Source organism: Dasypus novemcinctus, chromosome 5 (genome assembly GCF_030445035.2).
Source record: "Dasypus novemcinctus isolate mDasNov1 chromosome 5, mDasNov1.1.hap2, whole genome shotgun sequence".
Taxonomy (NCBI): Eukaryota; Metazoa; Chordata; class Mammalia; order Cingulata; family Dasypodidae; genus Dasypus; species Dasypus novemcinctus.
The window spans coordinates 33,173,443-33,185,220 of record NC_080677.1 but is presented as its reverse complement, the minus strand read 5'-3'; the positions used below and the strand labels follow the sequence as shown (position 1 = coordinate 33,185,220).

The 11,778-nt window shown below is 38.2% G+C and overlaps 1 long non-coding RNA gene across 1 annotated transcript; it reads left to right on the top strand.

The window, feature by feature from the left end:
* The first annotated feature begins 286 nt into the window (after positions 1-286).
* On the top strand, positions 287-1,026 carry LOC131278609 (uncharacterized). The gene is made up of 2 exons (XR_009185992.1): positions 287-340; positions 616-1,026. It is a non-coding gene; the product is annotated as an uncharacterized lncRNA (long non-coding RNA).
* The last annotated feature ends 10,752 nt before the right edge of the window (positions 1,027-11,778 follow it).

Sequence of the window (11,778 nt, the reverse complement as noted above, 5' to 3'; positions counted from 1 at the left end):
CCCACGTGAAAAAAGAGCAGCCCATCCAGGAGTAGCACCGCACACACAGAGAGCTGAAGCAGCAAGATGAGCAAGAAAAAAGAGGCGCAGTTTCCCAGTGCCGCCGGATAATGCAGACGGATGCAGAAGAACACACAGCGAATGGACTCAGAGAGCAAACAACAGGAGGAAGGGGAGAGAAATAAATAAAAACAAATCTTAAAAAAAAACCACAAGAGATTATTTAAAAAAAAAGAAGAAGAATAAATTAAATAAATTTAACAATTTCTCAAGGGAGGAGGAAGCTGTGGAGGTGGGGCAGGGGCCGGTCCCAGAAGATGGCGGAGGCGGGGGATTTCTGGTAGGTCCTATTTTAGGACAAGATGAGATACTATTGAAACGTCAGTCTGCTTTGACTCACAGACAATTGAGTTCTTCAGCTAGGAAGCTGAGTTTTTTGGGCTGGTTTATTGAACTTATGAAACCATGGCGGAAGGAGACACAGAGTCACCTGGGCCCAAAAAGTGTGGCCCATATATCTCATCTATCACTAGCCGGAGTGTGAACTTAATGATTCGAGGAGTAGTGCTGTTTCTGATTGGAGTATTTCTTGCATTAATATTAAATTTGCTTCAGATTCAGAGAAGCGTGACCCTCTTTCCACCTGATGTGATTGCAAGCATCTTTTCTTCAGCATGGTGGGTACCACCATGTTGTGGCACAGCTTCAGATACACATCTCCAGATTTTCTCTATGTTTGTTCTTGGTTACCATGTATGTATTTTGCTGGAGGCATAACGATGGGAAACATTGGTCAACAACTGGCAATGTATAAATGTAAAGTCACGGAAAAATCTCATCAGGAATGAAGGCGGCAAAGTATATATATCTTTTGTACAGAAAAAAAGATGAAAAGAGCATGTAAATGATAGATATACCAACAAAATTTTAGACTGTAAAATTGCCAGGATGCAGTTCTTCTCTTGATTGTATATATATTATTGCAATCTGTGATTGCTTCATCTGTAAATCAGTTGCAAATCTTTACGTATTTGACTTCAATAACTGTAAAATATATATGCATTACATTAAAAACACACATTTATTAGGTGAAAAAAAAACAATTTCTCAGTGACTCATTCAGGCTCTGTTAAGATTCAGAAAGAATTTTTAAAAATGTATATTTAGATCATTATTTTTTTCAAAGAAAAGAATTACCTTTAATTCCACTATCTAAAGGCAGAAAGGATTTTGATCTCTGTAGAGAGTACATGCTCTTCCATGAGAATTATTTTTCAAATCCCTACTAGTGATAACATTTATTCTACCTAAGTTCAAAGGATAGGAAACAGGTCATTTTCCCCCCTTTGTATACAGGTAATGCATTACGTAAAAAAGTATTCGGTATTGGCAATTTTAGTTAAACATAATGATGTGGTTGTCATTTTTAAAACTTAACTCAGTGTTTTGTCTGATTAAAGCAAGCACTGATCAGGGTATCTCCTAATTCACCTCTTATTCCTTTCCAATAACCCTTACATTCTAGATTTTCATCTCTGAAAAACAAGAGGGGAATAGAATTAAATGTAGGGCTATTCTAATCGTTGTTGTGTAAATACTGCGACTTCTCACCATTGAAGCCGTTTTTCCACCTCAGAGAGAGGAAATAACACCTCTATCATTTTCTCTGCCATAACTTGAAAATGGAAGTTTTAGTTACAAGTCACTTAGTGTCAGGGAATTTGCATTCCATGATCTAAGCAGCATTCTTACAGCCTGATCATACCCACATTCTAAATATGATTTTCTTAATGCTTTGAATAAAATTTTGGTAAAAATTAAAATTTTAAAAAGCAAAATATACAACAAAAATCATCCACAATCCTGACACAAGAACGATGACCATAGTTGGTATAGCATTTACATTTCCTTCCAGCTTTTTTGCAAACATTTTTTAAACATTATGGACATATGTGTTCATGTTAATGACTCATTTCCAAGACAGTAAAGAGAAAAGCACAAAGTTTCTTCTTCAGAGAAGTTTCTTCAGAGAAGAACATGCTGCGTTCAGTATCCAACAGCTTTTGTTCCGTCTGCCTTGGAAAACTCACTCTCCCACGGGAGGGTTTTTTTTTTTTCTTTCTTTCTTTCTTTCTATTTGCCACTTAATCTCTTTTATTACCAAAGTCATATCTGTTTGTAAAAGAAATCCAAACAACATAAAATGTATAGTCTCTCCCGTGCCATGCTGGATGTGTATGGCTCCAGACTTTTTTCCTTTTCGTATAAAAACATTATCATATTTACCTACATTGTTTTCATACTGCAAAAATGGAAAGTAACATAGGTTCTGTTTGGTGACTATTTTCTTTTTTGCTTAGCAATATATTGTGGATACCATAGATGTTTTTAGTGAGATAAACAGAAAGCAGAAATAAAAACTGGCCTAGAAACTGAAAACAGCTTCCTTAATCTGGATGCCAGGAAGAAAGTATGTGCTAGGTTGGCTAGGCTAATTGAAACCACAACCCAAGACGATTATATTCTTTGTACTAAATATGGGATTGAGAAATGGAACTAAGTGGATTGCCATTTCTTAAAACACCCAGAACAAATAATAAATGTATGGAAATGTGGCCTAAGAAATGGTTTACATAAATCTTCATCATATATCATGCTTCAATATTGAATCAGCCTGAAGTTTTGCTCTAATTTTTTTTAATAGACAACACTGCAGAAAATAGTGAGCTGCCAAAAATACAGATTTATCTCTCCTTTAAAGAAAAAAAAAAAGCAGTCAATTAGTTCTACAAATATGTATTGAGTACCCATGTGCCAGGCAGCTTGATGGGAAATGGACTATATCAGTGAACAACAGCCAAAGATCAACAACTCCTGCCCTCAAAGTGGAAGAGGCTGGAGGTTTGGGACAGATAGTCAACTACACACACAATAAAGAAGTAAATTAGCTTAGTGTGCTAGAAGGTAGTTTGTGCTCTGGGGACAAAGAACAGCATAACAGGGATTGGAAGTTACGCTGCCAAGTAGGGCAGACTAAAGTATTGGAAAGGGCTTCGTTGAGAAGAAGTGGTATGAGAAGATAACGTCCAAGCAAAACTTTGAAGAAGAGGGACTCCTGGGGGAGAGAAGCTGCCTGGGTGTTGAAGACACGGAAGGAGCCAGTGTGGGTAGCAAGGAAAGTGAGGCGGAGAGCAGTGGGTGCTGAGGTCTAGGAGATGAGGGTTTGGGAAGGAGTGGGGCAACCTGGGGCCTTGTGGGCCAAGGTAAGGATTGCCGATTTTATACTAGTGAAATGGGCTGTGAGCAGAGGCCGGGCAGGATGTGAGTTGTGTCTTAAAAGGACTCTGTGAGGCTGTTCTGTTGAGAATAGAGTGGGCAGTCGCGAGGAGGCTCTTACAGTAATCCTGGCAAGAGGTGCTTGTGGGAGTAGAAGAAGGGAAGAAAATTGGGTGGATTCCCCATTTCTTTTGAAGGGAGGATTTCCTGATGGATTGAATGCAGAGTGTGAAGAGGAAAAGAAGGATCAAGGGTGACTGAATTAGCAAACTGCTGAGGGCGCTGTGACAGAAAAATAATTTTTAGGGAATTGGGCGTGTTTGCTACATAGGCCGCAGAAAACAAAACAAAACAAAAGAACAGACTACAGACACTGAAGAAGTAAATCACCGGTGTTTTACCCTGCCAAAGTGAAGCTCTGAGCAACTTTAGAGCTAACCCTAGGACCTCCAATTGGGCATCAAGATGCTATTTTTAAAATAATTTGAGATTTATTGAGAAATCATAGGAATGAGCTTCTATTTTTATACTTCTAATTTTCTCTGGAAAATGGAAGCGCAAACACCTAATTTGTCCCTGAACCTCTCTATCCCTTAATGAGGAAAAATCATCTCAGATTTGTAAGGTGACCTCCAAGTTGTACAGAGAATAAGAATATTTCTGACGTTTTATGATAATGCTAATGAAGTGGAAATCCACACTTTCATTATTCAATGAGCTAGAGGGTGTGATTTCAGGAAACCTTTTAGAGCACCTTCTACTGGTGCTATGAAAGGTTTGAAGGGTACAAAGATGAGAAGGACATGCTCTCATTTGGGGGAGGAAAAGCAAAGAAGTAAACATACTCAGACCTCCCAAAACAGGATGTAAAAATTGCAAATACAAGTTGTAGGGACCCCAAAGGAATATATAATTAATTTTTCATTGAAATATGAAGGGATGCTATATATTGGAGAGGATACATAAACTAGGTCTGAAAGTATGAGAAAACCGGATAGGCAAAGAATGGAGGGAGAATATGCTGGATCTGGGAACACCTTGAGCAAAGGCAAAGAAGCTTGAAAATGAGTGGGGATGAACACAAACTAGGAGGAAAGATGTAGTGGGGGAAAGGCATGAGAAGTATCAGACATGTTGGGCAGTTACCGACCTCCCATGCTCTGCCAAGGACAGAGTAGGCCAAGTGAAGGGTGGGCAACTGTCTGAGAGCCAGTTGGCTCCTTGGCTGACTGGTAGCCCATCAGGTGCTTCATCTCATGGTCTTGAATTAGAAAATAGAGCCTAGAGATGCTGGTAGGGAGCCTTGATATGTGACGTAGAGTCAGAGTCGGAGCAGCCAGGTGCAAGCCAAGGATGGGTAAGAAAGATAATGAAAGAAGAAAAACAGAACCAGATATGAAAGACATATGGTGGCCCACATGGAGAAAGAGTGAACCAGAAAGAGCAGTTGTCCAACAGTCTCTCAGGGCCTGGGAGGTCCAGGTGTACTTTCTACAGCTAGGGTGTTTTTTGTCTTTTCATTTTTTGTTTTTGTTGTTGTTTTTAATAACCTGAAGCATCCATTTTAATCTGACACTATAATCAGAAGGAGGAAACAGCCATTTATGGAAAATACTTTGAAAAATTGCCAAGTAGCTGAATTGGGTAGAGAAAGCACTTTCTAGATCTTTCTCTCTCTCTCTGTTTTTTGTCATTTAAAAAAATTTCTTGAAGTATTTTACTCATACATGAATACATATAAACCATATGTGTATAGTATTTTGAACTTAAAAACAAACATGCATAACATCATACACCTCACCACCAATGCCTTGCATTGTTGTGTAACATTTGTAACAAATTATGAAAGAGCAATGTCAAAGTATTACTACTAACTATAGTCCATATCTTATATTTGGTCTTTAATTTTGAGGAGATCGCATTTAGCTGTTTTGTCTTTTGTTGCTTGTGCTTTGGGTGTAAGATTTAAGAGACCCCACCTATATAAGTTGTTGTATATGTTTCCCTACATTATCTTCTAGGAGTTTTATAGTCTTGGCTTTTATGCTTAGGTCTTTGCTCAATTTTTAGTTGATTCTTATGTAGGTAATGAGATAGGGGTTCTCTTTCAATCTTCTACTTATGGATATCCAGTTCCCCCAGCACCATTTGTTGAAGACACTGTTCTGTCCCAGAAAAGCAGACTTGGTAGGCTCATCAAACATCAATTGACCAGAGAGATGAGAGTCTATTTCTTAACTCTCAGTTCAATTCCATTGATCAATGTATCTATCTTTATGCCATAACTATGCTGTTTTGACCACTGTAGCTTTATAATATACTTCAAGGTCAGGAAGCATGAGTCATCCAACTTCACTCTTCTTTTTTAGAATGATTTTGGCTATTTGGGACCCCTTTCTATTCCAAATAAATTTGGTAATTGCCTTTTCTATTTCTCTAAGTTGTTGGAATTTTTATTGGTATTTCACTGAATCTATAAATCACTTTGAATAGAACTGACATCTTCATGATGTTGCATCTTGCAATCCATGAACAAGGAATGTCCTTCCATTTGTTTAGGTCTTCTTTGATTTCTTTTAGCAGTGTTTTGTCATTTTCTGAATACAGATCCTTTATATTCCTAGTTAAATTAATTCCTAGATATTTCAGTCTTTTGGTTGCTACTGTAAATGGAATTTGTTTTCTTGATTTCCTCCTCAGCTTGCTCTTTACTAGTGAAGAGAAGCACTGCTGATTTTTGCATGTTGATCTTGTCAATAGGAGTCACTTTGCTAAATTCATGTATTAGCTCTAATAGTTTTGTTATAGATATTTTGGAATTTTCTGAATATAGGATCATGTCATCTGCAAATAGTGAGAGTTTTACTTCTCTTTTTCAATTTGGATTCCTTTTTATTTATTTTTCTTGCCTAATTGCTCTAGCTAGAACTTTTAGCACAATGTTGAATAACAGTGGTGACAGTGGGCATCCTTGTCTTGTTCCTGATCTTAGAAGCAATACTTTCAACCTCTCCCCATTGAGTACAATGTTGGCTGTGGGATTTTCATAATGTACCTTTTATTATGTTGAGGAACTTTCCTTTTATACCTATCTTTCTCAGTACTTTTATCAAGAAATGATGCTGGATTTTGTCAAATGCCTTTTTTTATCAATTGAGATGATCATGTGGGGTTTTTCCCTTCAATTTGTTAATGAGGTGTATTATTTTAATTGATTTTCTTATGTTGAACCACCCTTGCATACCAGGAATAAAACCCACTTGATCATGATGAATAATTCTTTTTATACACCATCATATTTGCTTTGCAAATATTTTGTTGAGAATTTTTGCATCTATGTTTATTAGAGAGAATGGTCTGTAATTTTCTTTACTTGTAGTAGCCTTATCTGGCTATGGTATTAGGGTGATGTTGGCTTCATAAAATATGTTGGGTAATTTTCCCTCTTTTTAATTTTTTGGAAGAGTTTAAACATGATTGGTATTAACTCTTCTTGAAATGTGTGGAAGAATTCACCTGTGAAATCACCTGGTCTGAAATTCTCTTTGTTGGAAGATTTTTGATGAATGACTCAATCTCTTTACTTGTGATTGGTTTGTTGACTTCCTGTATATCTTATACAGTCAGTGTAAGTTGCTTGTGCTTTTCTAGGAATTTGTCCATTTCATCTAGGTTGTCTAATTTGTTGACAAACAGTTTCTCATAATATCCTCTTATGATGTTTTTTATTTCTGTAGGGTCACTCATAATGCCCTCCCCGCCTCTGATTTTATTTATTTGCCTCTTCTCTCTTTTTGCTTTGTTAGTCTAGCTAAGGGTTTGTCAATTTTATTGATCTTTTCAAAGAACCAGTTTTTGCTTTTCTTCCAATATTTTGGTCTCGATTTCATTTATTTCTGCTCTAATTTTTGTTATTTCTTCCTGTCTATCTGCTTTAGTATTGGTTTGCTGTTCTTCCAGTTTCTTCTGGTGTTCAGTAGGTCTTTGATTTGAGTCTTTCTTCTTTTTTAATACAGGCATTGAGGGCTATAAGTTTCCCTCTCAGCTCTGCCTTTGCTGTATACCATAAATTTTGAGAAGCTGTGTTCTCTTATTCATCCATCTCAAGATAGCTACTAATTTCTCTTGCAATTTCTTCTCTGACCCACTGATTGTTTAGGAGTGTGCTATTTAGCCTCCACACATTGGAAAATTTTCCCCTTTCCTATTATTGATTTTCAGTTTTACTCCATTATAATCAGAGAAGGTGCTTTGTATAATTTTAATCTTCTTAAATTTATTGAGAGCTGTTTTGTGACCCAACATGTGATCTCTCCTGGAGAAGGATCCATGAGGGCTTGAAAATAATTTATATCTTCCTGATTTGGGGTGAAATGTTCTGTATATGTGTCAGGTCCAGCTCATTTATCATGTTGTTCAAATTCTCTGTTTCCTTGATGATTTTCTATCTAGTTCTATCTATTGATGTGAGGGGTATGCTGAAGACTCCAATTATTATTGTACAGAAGTCTATTTCTCCTTTCAGTTTCGCCAGAGTTTGCCTCATGTATTTTGGGGTACTCTGGTTAGGTTCATAGATATTTACTACTCCTTCCTGGGGGATTTTGCCTTTTATTAATATATAATGGCCTTCTGCATCTCTTAACACTTTTTTGCATTCAAAGTCTGTTTCATCTGATACCAGTATAGTTATCCCTGCTCTCTTCTGGTAACTGTTTATGTGAAATATCTTATCCCAACCCTTCACTTTCAGTCTATTTGCATTCTTGGGTCTAAGGTGAGTCTTCTGCAGACAGCATATGGATGGCTCGTATTTTCTTAACCATTCTGTCAGCCTATGTCTTTTGATTGGGGAGTTTAATCCATTAACATTCAATGTTATTACGGTAAAGCATTATTTACTTCAACTATTTTATCCTTTGGCTTTCATATGCGACAACTTATTTTTATCTGTCTTTTTACCCTTTTTGTTACCCTTTCTGAAAGTCTTCACTTCTGCATTCTCCTCCAAACTTCTGTCACTTGTCTTGTCTTTTCTGGCTACAGAACTCCCTTTAGTGTTTCCAGTAGAGCTGGATTTTTGTTTACAGACTCTCTTAGTTTCCATTTATCTGTGAATATTTTTAACTTGCTGTCATATTTGAAGGACAGTTTTGCTGGATAAAGTATTCTTGGTTGGCACTTTTTCTCTTTCAGGGCCTTAATTATATCATACCATTGCCTTCTTGCCTCTATGGTTTCTAAAGAGAAATCTGCACTAAATCTCACTGGACATCCCTTGTATGTGATGTTTCACATCTACTTTGCTGCTTTCAGAATTTTCTCTTTATCTTTGACATTTCACATTCTGAATATTATGTGTCTTGTGGTAGGTCTATTTGGACTTATTCTAATTGAAGTATGCTATGCTTCCTGGACACACACATTCATGTCTTTCATGGTTGGGAAATTTTGGGCCATTATTTCCTCAAATACTCTTTCTGTCCCCTTTCCATTCTCTTTACCTTCTAAAACTCTCATAATATGTATTTTGGTGTTCATGCTATCATTCAACTTCCTGAGTCTTGCCCAATTTTTCTCATTTTTTTTCTATCTCTGTTCTTCATTCTTTTCAATTTCAGCTGTTCTGTCCTCTATGTCACTGGTTCTTTCTTCCATGATTGCAGATTTGTTGATGCATATCTCTATTGTATTTTTAATCTCACTTATTGTGTTTTTCACTCTCATAAGCTCTGTTATTTTTCTATCCAACATTTCAAATTTTTCTTTGTGCTTGCCCAGTGTCTTCTTAATGTTTTTTATTTCTTTAACAATGTGGTCCTTCAACTCCAAGATTTGATTTAGGAGATTTGTATGAACTTCTTTGATTAGTTGCTTCAAGTCCTGTATCTTGTCTGGAACATAGATTTGTTCCTTTGCCTGGGTCATATCTTCTTTTTTCTTAGTATGGCTTGTAATATTTTGCTGATGTCTAGGCATCTTATTATTATGCTGAGTTTATTCTGATGTTCAGTTTCTTTCTCTTGCCTAGGGACTTACTATTAAGTAGCTATGTCCTACCACTGTTCTTTGATTCTTTATTTAACTTGTTCTAGATATTTAGGATTGTCCCTGTTTAACTGCTCAAACCAGGGCTAAGGACCCAGTAATGGGGTGCAGACCAGTTTCTAAGGGCCTTGGAGAGGGTTCCAGTAACGGATCCTGATTACCTCTTTTATTTATTTTCCCCTCCCTTCATTTCATGCACTTCTCTGGTCTGACAACAGATGATGCTTTCTGGCAGTCTGTTCAGCTCAGATCCCAAATGCTAGGGGAGAATGTATTCATTATAACTTCACCTGATGGCAATGCAGAAATAATGTCCTCAGGGCAGGCCAAGCCTCACAGAACAGCCCTCCAGACAGTCTCCACCTGTCCTCTAGCTATTTTTCTGGGAGAGAAATGATCCCTCTGCCTCCCAACCCGCCCCCCCCCCCCATCTTCCTGGAAGCCAAGAGCTAGGTTTTAGGAGAGTTTCCTGTATATTTAAAATGAATCGGGAAGTGGACTTGGCCCAGTGGTTAGGGCGTCCGTCTACCACATGGGAGGGCTGTGGTTCAAACCCTGGGCCTCCTTGACCCATGTGGAGCTGGCCCACGCACAGTGCTGATGCATGCAAGGAGTGCCATGCCATGCAGGGGTGTCCTCGTGTGGAGGAGCCCCACACGCAAGGAGTGTGCCCTGTAAGGAGAGCTGCCCAGCGCAAAAGAAAGTGCAGCCTGCCCAGGAATGGCGCCACACACACGGACAGCTGACGCAACAAGATGATGCAACAAAATGAGACATAGATTCCCATGCCGTTGACAACAACAGAAGTGGACAAAGAAGAACACACAGCAATAGACACAGAGAACAGACATCTGGGGTGGGGCGGGGCGGGGAGGGGAGAGAAATAAATAAACAAATCTTTAAAAAAATAAAAGATAAAATAAAATGAATCCCCTTTTCACCTGAGATAGTTTACATGGGCTTCTGCTTCCTGACTCCTGGTCATTCCTGAGACAAGGATCACAAAGGTAGTGGAAATAAGGAGGAACACATGGAATGCTGCACGTTGAAGTAAGGATTTCACTTCTGTAAAGTTCTTCCTATCTCTCTTCATAGTAGAAGCGGAGTGCCACCTCCTACGCATTCCCTTCACCAAGTCCTCTCCACATCTATTCCTTGCTCAGTTTCTCACAATAAATGCTACAGTTTCAGAAACTGTGTCTATAAATTGGGTAATTCATTTTCTGGACTTAGAACCAATCAGACAAGTTTTTGCCCAACATGAAAGTAGCATTATTGGCCCTGTGTTTGGCTTTTATGGCCATTGGCAACTCATGCATATTCGTGTTGGCCATAATCCTACTACATCAGCTCAGCAATTAATCCCTTTAATAGAAACACACACCCTCACCTTAAACGGCCCCAAATCAGATGCCTTCCCAGCTTTTCCTCCTCTGTTTAGTTCAATGCCTTCTAACTTTGCATGTTTTGTCCTAACATCCAAACCCTCCACTTTAGATTTATATCCATGAACTTGACATCCATAAGAATAAAAATCACTTGTTAGCAATTAGTTACAAGCAATGAGAAGATTAATGCTGCATTTTTTCATATCGACTCATATTTTTTTTTTTTTTAAAGATTTATTTATTTATTTAATTTCCCCCCCTCCCCTGGTTGTCTGTTCTTGGTGTCTATTTGCTGCGTCTTGTTTCTTTGTCCGCTTCTGTTGTCGTCAGCGGCACGGGAAGTGTGGGCGGCGCCATTCCTGGGCAGGCTGCTCTTTCATTTCACGTTGGGCGGCTTTTCCTCACGGGCGCACTCCTTGCGCGTGGGGCTCCCCCACGCGGGGGGACACCCTTGCGTGGCACTGCACTCCTTGCGTGCATCAGCACTGCGCATGGCCAGCTCCACACGGGTCAAGGAGGCCCGGGGTTTGAACCGCGGACCTCCCATATGGTAGACGGACGCCCTAACCACTGGGCCAAAGTCCGTTTCCCATCGACTCATATTTTAATACTTTTATCCTAATTTTAAATTAAACCATTCCATGATTATGATTTTTTTTTTTTGCTATAACATGCTTATTGAAACAAAACAAAACAAAACAAAACACCAGAACACAAAAGTAGTATGTAAAAAAATAAATACACTCTTCCCAGCCTCGCTCCCACCATGACCACAGAAGAAAGCCAGAATTAATGACCTGGTATGTCTTCCATTCTTTGTCTATGTTTACACAAACACATTATCGTATATAGGGGATTTGTCCGTTTAAAAAGATGATAGGTTCATATCATATAATATCTTCTGCAAATTTCTTTTTTCTTGCAACAGCATGTTAGGAATATCTCACCAATCAATATACACAGCAAAAAAAAAAAATCACAATCATGGAAAGGTTTAATTTAAAATTAGAATAAAAGTTTCCGATCAGGACTTTGATATTTTATTTTTAAATTTTTACAATTTTTT